Raw genomic sequence first — 10,751 nt, forward strand, 5'->3', positions numbered from 1 at the left:
GTGTTCTACGTTTTATTAAAACAAAATTTTATATAAAAAATTTAGTTTTTAGAATTTTTGATGGGGTATTTATGTTTCCATAGTGTTATCTAAAGGGTTGTTCGTCCGAGTCTGGTTTCCCTCACCTTGCTCGAAGTTCCTTCCCTTGAAATGTTTTGTAACCTTTGCTATATGTCGCCTAGGTCTCAGTGTTTGCTATATGTAATGGTGTTATATTGTGTGTATGCTATATTTTCTTTATGTTTGAGACAGCAAGTATAGATCAAATATCTTTCCCAGTTGTATTTCTTCCTTTATGATGTTATATTGTATCTTTTAATTTGTTTTATGGTTTTCTAATTTTGGCGATGGAATGGTGTACTATTTAGATTTTGTTTTAAAAAAATAATTTCCTATTTTATTATTCGAGTGATAATATGTGTCGTTCCTCATAATAGTCTTTAAAGATGTTGATAGGTAGGTTACGCTCGATCCAAGGTTCACGCTTCTTTATTCTCTATGTGTTTTTCCTGGGTCGCGTTAGGCCTCCTTTATTTAGTTTATCTGATTATGCTTTATTGAAAGATCCAAACGTATTTATGAGACCACATTATTCTATAGTGGTCAACCATGCAGTGCGGGAGAAGTTAGTAGGGTTTTAAACTAAGTGTTATACAGTATGTATTTGTGTCTTTATTTTGTCTGTTTATGTTCTACATTGGGTGTTTTCAAAGACTCATGATGGGCCTGTGCACTTCACTGAGCCCTGTGACTTAGCCCCATGATGTCATCGCCATTTACTTCCCCCTTATATTTTCCCTGTATCCCTTCCTATATATGTCTTTAGAATTTTCTTTCAGAGAAAGAAGAAAAAAAATTAAATTACAAAATTCTTTTATTTTTTTCTTTCTTCCTTTCTTCCCTTTTCTCTTTAAAAAAAAAAGTTATATGGGTTTCTTTCAAATATTTGAAATAGAATTTGAAATTTTCTTTGAAATATGGCTGTTGTGGGGTGCGAGGAGGGGGTATGGGTATGGCATCAGCTCGCAATTGCGCTACGCGACCCTTCGGTCTGTAATACCTATTCCTCCCTCCCCCAATTCCAACATCAATTGCGTTATATCAACCTGACGGTAAGTATCTATTCGTCGTAAGACGTATTGAGTTCTTGTTGTGGTTAATATTCTTATTTTTACCACGTATCTTATTTAAAAATCTTTATCACCTGTCCACAGGATATCATCGTAGTTACTATATAGTCTATACATTTTAGAACGATTTTGTTTTCGTAGTCTAAATCTATGAATAAAATGTTATTTTTGTTATGCTTATATTTTTTGCAAATTTTCATTATTAACTTTATCCTATTATGTTTAGTTTTATCACATTGGACAATCGTATGTAGTTTGGTGAAGTTCGCTGTTTTACATAAAGGGCATTTCGGCATTATCCTCAGCATACGATGTTTGATTGTTTCTTCGCCTGTTAGCCAGGTGTTGTGCAGGTATTTAAAAATTATACTTTGTGTTTTGACAGATCTTATTTTCCTCAATTTTTCCAATTTTTTGTCCAATTTACCCCCTCAGTTGTCCTGCTCTACTCTACATTTTATATTTTTGGTTACCTCCTCCCTAATCCAAGCGTGACTTTTACTTATTAAATTTTGCATAAATCTGTTTTGTCTCTATATTTTAAAATTAGTTCTCATATGTTTGCGTGGTACTTCGATTTTTTTATATTAATTTGTTATTTTTGTATATCTCTGGTCGGTTTCTCAAGGTGAAGCCGAACCAGTAGATGTACGGTGCTTCTCACGCTGTAGCCGGGTCTGAGTGCACTTTTTTTTTTTAATCTATTGATTATGTTAGTTAATTATAGTAGTAGAGGGCTCGGCAACCCCAAGCCCCCTCTACTTTTGGCCCTATATAATGTCTCTTTTTTTACATGATACATTTTATGATTCCATATATAATCTATTATTTCGTTGTCTGTTTTGTTTAAAATTGTATTATCCATATCTATGGATTTAATTATGTAGTTAATATTTGAGTATAAATAAGTCTTGGCCACTTGGGCCCGCTCCATGATAGGTAATGGCGCCATGGCCAGATTTTCACATTTTCTCTTATTTTATTGATAATATGTTCATAATTTTCTACAGCTTCTTTTTCTTATTACCAAAGTAAACCCCTAGAGCCTTTACAGTGTCTCTCAGTAAGTGTGTGTGTGTGTGTGTGGGGGGGGCGATAATCCAGGGTGGTTGCCCCTCCAGTTAACTATTTTTAAGATTTCGTGCTTGTTGTGGTTTATTTTGGAACCCGACGCTTATAGCATTTCCCCTCTCTTATAAAGATGTTGCAATCATATGCATGTTAGAGTTTTTTTTAATTCTTTTTTAGGTTTGGTATTTGTATGCCTTGAATAATCAGGGGCGGATTAAGGCTCACTGGTGCCCTAAGCACTGACAAATCTTGGTGCCCCCCTCTTTTCCACGTACACCTGAGAAGATAACCCTAGGGTGTACCATGATCAAGAAACAGAACATCATGATCAATTTGCACTAGTTGTATCAGTTTTTTTACAAATCTTCATTCTTTTTTCTTTCTTTCTTTTCACCCTTTTCTCAACTTTGTGGTGCCCCCTTTGGCCCTGGTGTCCTATGCACGTGCTTAGTCTGCTTAATGGTTAATACGCCCCTGCTTGTATATCTGGGTTGTTTCTTATCGTGTGACGTAGGATTTATATTGCCATTACGTATTCTAGCATTGATAGTGGACATCCTTGTATCACTGATCGTTGTATTTCAAATTCTTTCGTGCATTTCCCGTTTAATTATCCCAGTGTGTAGGATTTTGGTCCATTTTGGAAATTGGGTCCGAAACCAAATTTTTTAAAAACATTCTTTATACAGTTTTGTTCAAATCAGTCGAAAGCTTTCTCCTGGTCGAAGAGTACCATAGCACTCATCATACCAGTTTCATTTATGTAGTTAATTGTAGTTTTAATGTTTAAAATATTGTTTTGTATATCCCTCCCCCACAAGTTTGATTTACATTAATTATCTTGTTTATCCTACCCTTTACTGTATTTGTTAAAATCCTACTTAAAACCTTATAGTCCGTGTTTAAAAGTGATATAGGCCTCCAGTTTTTAATCTCGTCTCTATTCCCTTTCCCTTTGTATATAATTGTGATAACTCTCTCCCTCATAGATTTAGTCATTTTATTTTTACTTAAAACTATATTATTATACAAAGCGTTTAAGATCGGCGTCAGTTCACCGTGGAACTTTTGGTAGAATTCCACGATGAGTCCATCTTTCCCTGGTGACTTTTGTGAGTGTTGATATACTTTTTGTGATTTCTTCATCTGAGATGACATCATCACATTGGTCTCTATGTACTGCTGATGTCATCTCACAGTCGACATTTTTTAAGTAGCTGTCGATTGTGCTGAAGTATATGTTCTGTGTGGTGTGTGGTGTATAGTTCTTTATAATATTTGGAAATATTATTTAGGATATCTTCTTTTACAGTATGGGTTACATTGTTTATTTTGATATTGTTTAAAATTGTATCACCCCCTTTTCTAAATTCTTCTCGCTTATTTACGTTTTTTGCCTCGTTGTAGATCTCTGTAAATTTTCCCGCCCTTATTATTCTCCCCTGATTTTCGTCTTCTTCAACGATTTTAATTTTGTCTGTCAATCGTTTTTTTTTTCTTTCTCCATCGTCGTTTGTTGTTTTGCTTAGTTCTAATTTGAGTTCGTGTTTGTCTTTTTTTCTGGGGTTTTTCCGCCCTCTATTTGAGTACTGAATATTTATTCCTTTTATTTTGTTTTTTAAAACATCCCAATCAATTATTATATTAATATTTTCTTCATTTTTGACGGTTTCAATTTCTTTTTTTAATTATTATTTCGACATATTCTTTGTCATTTAAAATCTTATTATTTAGTTTCCATAGTCCTGGCCCACATTTTTCTATTTTTTTCATTTTTAGGTCAATAGTGAGCATGAAATGGTCTGATAGCTTTTGGTTGGTTATTGCAGTATTAATATATATTAATGGATCATAAAAATTTCCGTAAAATTTATCAATCCTGCTAGACTGGTTTAATTTATAGTTACCCAGTTGAAATCTCCCCCTTTGATTAGATTTTCCATCGAATATTGTTGTAGGTAGGTATATAAGTTTTCTTTAAAATTAGTTTCTTATTTCTATTAGCTGGCATGTACACATTTATAATATGCCAATTAAACATTTTAACACGTAGCAACCGTCCCTTAAAAAATTCCTCCCTCCTCAAACCTTTCCCAGCTTTTTAAAAATATTATTGTTGCAACCAACTCTAATATCATTATTTGCAAAATTGTTGCATATCTTTATTGCGTTAAGTTTGTCTTCTACTAAAATTTTGAACTCTGGCTTAATTCTATAGTGTGTTTCTTGTATCATTATTACATCGAAGTTTGTTTCTTTGGCTACTTTGTCTGCTTTCGCTTTGTCTATCCCATTGCTGTTGATAGTACTCCCAGGTGCCGCATCACTTTTATATTGAATTTAATTGTATATATTTCAGTTAAAGTTATTATATTCCATTTTTTTTTTGTACACACACACCAGCACGCTCGACAAAGAGCGCTTGAGTAATATACAGTTTGATACATCCTACATGGTAGTGGGCAGGAATACATATATAGGTCGTTATCCTTCTCGACCGAAGTAGTAACATTGTTCCAATGCTAACACTCGACGTCCTCGATTTGTGCTTCATCGTATTTGCAGTCTATACACTTAAAGTTACAATGGAAAAGTGTACATGAACATATTTATACCATAGACAGAGCCTTGAAGTACTACTTTTTTCGGTCTAAAACTGTCCAAAAAAAAGAAGAAAAAAAACCCAGCATGTAATAGTTCATTTCGATACAGTTGCACAGAGCATTTGACGTTCATTTTGATGTCAATATATATTGATATCGATTAAGTGCGATTTGTTTTCAAAGCTGCTTTATTGCTGGTAGTGCTTCTGTTTTCAAGTTCGATATATAATATACCCATGGAGCAGTAGTAATACAGAAATCAGAACAACAACCATCATCATCATCATCGGGAGTATTATTATCGTATATGTTGGTCACATCGATGATCATTAATAAAAAGCGGTTGAAATATGAACAATATTCCATCTCTTCAAATAGCAAATAACCAAGCAAAGTGTGTGTGTGTGTGTGTGTGTGTGTGTGTGTGTAATTTTTAACGTAGCTTTAAAAAAAAATGCAATCATATCGCTACCATGTCTGCATTGTGACAGTTTATAATGATGTCTAGCAATGTGGCATCATGCCACAAACATGCAGCATTTTGTCCCACCCAATCACATTATCCTCACACCAATATCTTAATGATGGGCGCCAAAAGAGGCAGCTGCTAGTACCATTTTTATGTCTTTAGTATGATTCGGCAGGGGTTTGAATCCGCGACCTCTCGCATCCAAGGCGGACGCTCTGTACAGACACTGCACCACCTGAGCGATCGCTTAGCAAAGAATGTACGATACTGTTTCCTGTTGTTCATAACAACTCGACCTGGAGACCTACCTGACGGAAAATGAAAGCGCATTATAACGTTATAATATACGAATCCGGAATTTTTTTGATTATTATAATTTTCAAGAAAGTTAGTGCCTTTTAGCATTTGACAAAGTGTGCTTGCAGTTGCATACTAAGGGGAGGGGGAGTTTACAACATACTTCGATGCTGACTACTGATTTGAAGCATAAAATTAAAACTAAACAACAGCATAACATGTTTATATATTTTATTAGATACGTCTTCATTTGTCTTTCCGTGCGCCAAAATGCCTTCCTACACGAACATGTTCCATATAGGTAAATAAGTTGTACCAATCGTAAACAACCACCGATTTCGACATATATGATATCAATTTATAGGTTTCTCATCAGTTTAAATCGATCTGTGCAACAACAAAAAAAAAAAATAATAATAATTAAAAAAAAATGTGTGAAAATGAATAATAAAAAAGTTGCTATTTGTGACTCATTGTCGCTTGCGACTTTACCGATCTTCGTATCCTTGATGCTTCCATCCTTCCCGTTTAGGGATGGTAGCACCTACTTTGATACTAATACTATAGATTTGAAGCATATAATTAAAGCTGTACAACAGTAAATAATATGTTTATGTATCTTCTTATTAAGTACGTCTTCATAATGTATGTTCGTGCGCCCAATGCCTTCCTCTACGAACGGTTTCGATATACACGAATAAGTCATACCAATAGTAAATAAACACCGATTTTGACAAATTTCATATTAATATATAGGTTTCTCATCTGTCTAACTCGATCTGTGCAAACAGACATGTGTGAACATGCAGAATACAAAAAAGTGTACTTTTTACTGAATATTGGGTTCGACTTTACTGATCTTCATATCCTTGCTACGTTCATATACCGTTCCCGTTCTGCGATGGTAGCACATACTTCCATGCTAATACTATAGATCTGAAGCATAGAATTAAAGCTGTACATAATTATAAAATATGTGTATGTATCTTATTAAGCACGTCTTTATCTGTCTTTCCGTGTGCCTACATCTGACCTATACGAAAGTTTTCCATATGGGCGAATAAGTCATACCAATCGCAAAGAACGATTTTGACACGTTTGATATCAGTTGATAAATTTTTATCAGTCTAAATAGATCTGTGCCAATATAAATGGGTGAAAATGCAAAATAGAAAAGTTGGTATTTTTCACTCAGTATCGCTTGCAACGTTACCGATCATCGTATCCTTGCTACGTCCATCTGCCATTCCCGTTTTGCGATCGTATCACATTTTTTCGATGCTAATTCTATAAACCTGACACATATAATAAAAGCTGTTCAACGGTAAATAATGTGTATGCGTCTTGTGAAGTACGTCTTCATTTGTACGTCCTTGCGTTTAGTGCCTTCCTAACCGAATATTTTCCATATAGGCGAATAAGTCATACCAATCGCAAACAACCAACGATGTTGACAAGTTTGATATCAATTGATACGTTTCTCATGATTCTAAGTCGATCTCTGCCAATAGACATGTGTGAAAATGCAAAATAAAAAAGATTGTTCTTTTTACTGAATATCGGGTGCGACATTACCGATCTTCATATCCTTGGTACGTGAAACTACCATTGCCGTTTTGCGATTGTACCACATATTTCGATGCTAATACTATAAATTTGAAGAATATAATTAAAGCTGTACAGCAGTAAATAATATGTGTGTATCTTATTAAGTACGTCTTCATTTGTCTGTCTTTTCTCCTAATGTCTTCTATACGATCGTTTAACAAACAGGTGAATAAGTCATTACAATAGTAATAAACACCGATTTAGCAAAATTTGATATCAATTGTTAGGTTTCTCGTCAGTCTAAATCGATCTGTGCCAACAGAAATGTGTGAAAATGAAAATAAAATAGTTTGTATTTTTGACTCGATATAGGTTACGAGTTTAACGATCTTCATATCCTTGATACGTGCCTCTACCATTGCAGTTTGCCACGGTACCACATATTTCAATTTTAATATTATAGATCTCAAACATATAAGGAAAGCTATACAACAATATATAATATGTGTATGCATCTTATAAAGTACATCTTTGTGTGTCTGTATGTCCGCTCAATGTCTTCCTCAATGAGCGTTTTCCATATAGGCAAATAAGTTATAATATTAGTAATTTTTTAAAAACGCGATTTAGACGAATTTGATATCAGTTGATAGGTTTCTCATCAGTCTAAATTGATCTGTGAAATATATAAATGTGTGAAAATGCAAGTAAAAAAGTTGATATTTTTTACTTGGTGTCGCTTGCGATATTACGGATCATCAACGGATCATCATATTCTATATTCTACCTATGTGCCTCTACCCTTGCCGCTTTGAGATGGTACCATATAATTCGATGATAATCATTTGAATGTTAGTGCTCCTAGATCTTTACAACACGAACGTTTATCTTAGAGTCGAATAAGTCATACCAATCGTAAGCACACACAGATTTTGACAAATCTGGTATTATTTGGTAGGTTTCTCATCAGTCTAAATTGATCTATGCCTACAGAAATATGTGAAAATGCAACCTAGAAAAGTTTATATATTTTACCCAGTATCCTTTGCGACTTTACCATTACCAATCTTCATATCCTTGTTACGTGCCTCTAGTATTGCTGTTTTGCGATGGTATCACATACCTCGATGCTGATACTAGTGATATGAAGCATATACTTAAGCAATAAAACAGTAAAAATTATGTGTATGTATCTTATTAAGTACATCTTCATTTCTCTGTCCGTGCGCCTATATCCTTGCAACATGATCGTTTTCTATAAGGCTAAATATGTCATGTTAATCGTAAAAAAAGCTACAAAGATTTGGACCTATTTGATATCCAGTTATTGGTTTCTCATTAGTCTAAAACGACCCGTGTCAATATAAATGTGTGAAAATGCTACCTTGAAAGTTGCCTTTTTTGTCTCGGTATTGCTTGCGACTTACCGATCTTCATATCTTTGCTACCGCTTCTACCCTTGCCGTTTTTTGATGGTTTGTATATAACCAAATAAGTCATGCCAATTGTAAAGAACCACCGATGTTAACACATTTGATATCAGTTTATAGGTTTCTCATCCTCCAAATCTTTCTGTTTTTAAGAAACGTTTTTCTAATTCAACTAACGGGTCATCACGCTAAAATTACGCTACTGACAAATGTCACCTTAATATCCTACATACTAAACTTAGACAAGCAGGTAATCTCCTGAAATCCGACCTTTACATGGTGAATTTAGTTAACTCTTTCACGTGTGCATGTGCTTATGATAATGAAGAAGTTGAACACTTTGTCTATTGCCCCTTACCTAATGCCAAAGATCCCAGCTCTTTCGCTCTACCTTTCAATACACTTCTTGGTTAAGTCTAGATTTATCATTGAAAAGTGACGTGACTACTCACCTACAATAAGATGTCTTTCTGCTTGTGTGATGACACGTTAGTTAAATTAGAGAAACGTTTCTTAAAAATAGAAAGATTTGGAGGATTTCGGATATCATCAGGCAGAGAGTTCTAAAGACGAATCGTATATGGTAAAAGGTCGTGTGAAAATATAAAGTTTGGTTGAGATTGGTGTGATACTTTGAGAGTAACGTAGACGATAATTAGATGCCTCATATCTCCTTTGTGGAAGAAGTTCGTTTAAATAGTTAGGTACTTGAGTATTTATAATCGAATACATAATGCATAATCTCTTCCTTTTCCTTCGTTGTGCAAACCAAGCAGTTTCCGCATAAAGAGACTATCTAGAAGAATTAATGGGTATAGATCTGGAACGATCCGTGCATCTTCCATCTGATTTTCCCCCCTTTATTCTGATCTTTCCGAATCTTCAATAGAACAATTATCCCAGACTCCAGAAGTATATTCTAAGGTTGGACTTATGAATAGTGTATATAATTTAGCTGAAGTCAACAATTAGTCTGCATTTAGACGGTAGTGTTTTATCTCCTTTCTTATACATCGGTATGTCATACGCTAGCTTGCACTGTGTTAGGAACACGCTGGCTGGGAGTGATTTATTTAAATGTATTTGCAATGGAACATACATTTCTTCAACTATACTTGTACAAGTTTATTACTTATTGGATTGGTTCCAGCGGTTTTGTTTAGGTCAAGACTAGTTACTACATCTATAATTTCTTGTTTATATATAATGATGGCAGAAATAAAAGTTTCATTTCTAACTTCAAAATGCGGTAACTGTTTATCATAATTTTTTAAACGTGTAACATATCAAACTTCCGAGTTCAACAGGTCGCACTTCTCCTGATCACTTGTTGCAAATTTAGATGATCATTTCGTACGTTTCAGTGGAGGTAATAGGTTCCATGTCTTTGTAGAATGCACTTGTTATCTCATTATTTTCCAATAAGGTCGAGGATTTGATCCGATGGCAGGGGTTGAACCTGCATCCTTTCGGTCGCAGGTCTGAGACGCTAACCACTGAGCCAATGTTGCTCCTCTTAAGATTAATATACCCATATGATATTTTCCAGTATCATACGTAACTATACGATACGTTTAATAACACCCAATAACTCAGCAAATGCCGGCATGACGACATATGAATTGAAGGTGTAATGACGAATGTAATTTAAAGTCAATTATGTAACTTATTTTTATGCTTTTTATTGAATATCATTTCTGTCATGTGATACACATAACATAATCTTACATTTAAGATTATTTAAAATGAAATTTATGAAATTCGTTAAATAGTTTCAATCTTTTGCGACTCTCGTGAAAAGATCCTTCATTGCTGTTCATGTAATTTTACATGTCATTATATTTCTTTATTGATTTGCACTTTGGTTACAAAAGAGACAACTTTTGCAATTTAAAACTTATTTCATCTATACTACACTAGTATAGCTCATGAAATGAAGGCAGTTTACTTGGCCTCTAATTCATCTATAGGGAATGATACCTGCGGGAGACTGCTCTATCTGACCAGTGTGTAACTATGGAAACGGTAATTTAGTGACCTCTTCTCCAGCCTCGAGCTTTAGGTTAAGACTGAAATTCGCTGTCTTATGTAATGTTCTGTATCTGTAGTTTAAAGCTGGGAGAATTATACAAAGAGAATAGCAAGTAAACCCTTCTGTAAATGGAGCAAACTCGCACTTTTACATTGTAAAACTAATTTATCT

Source organism: Sinohyriopsis cumingii, chromosome 14 (assembly GCF_028554795.1).
Source record: "Sinohyriopsis cumingii isolate HCF-2022 chromosome 14, ASM2855479v2, whole genome shotgun sequence".
Lineage (NCBI taxonomy): Eukaryota > Metazoa > Mollusca > Bivalvia > Unionida > Unionidae > Sinohyriopsis > Sinohyriopsis cumingii.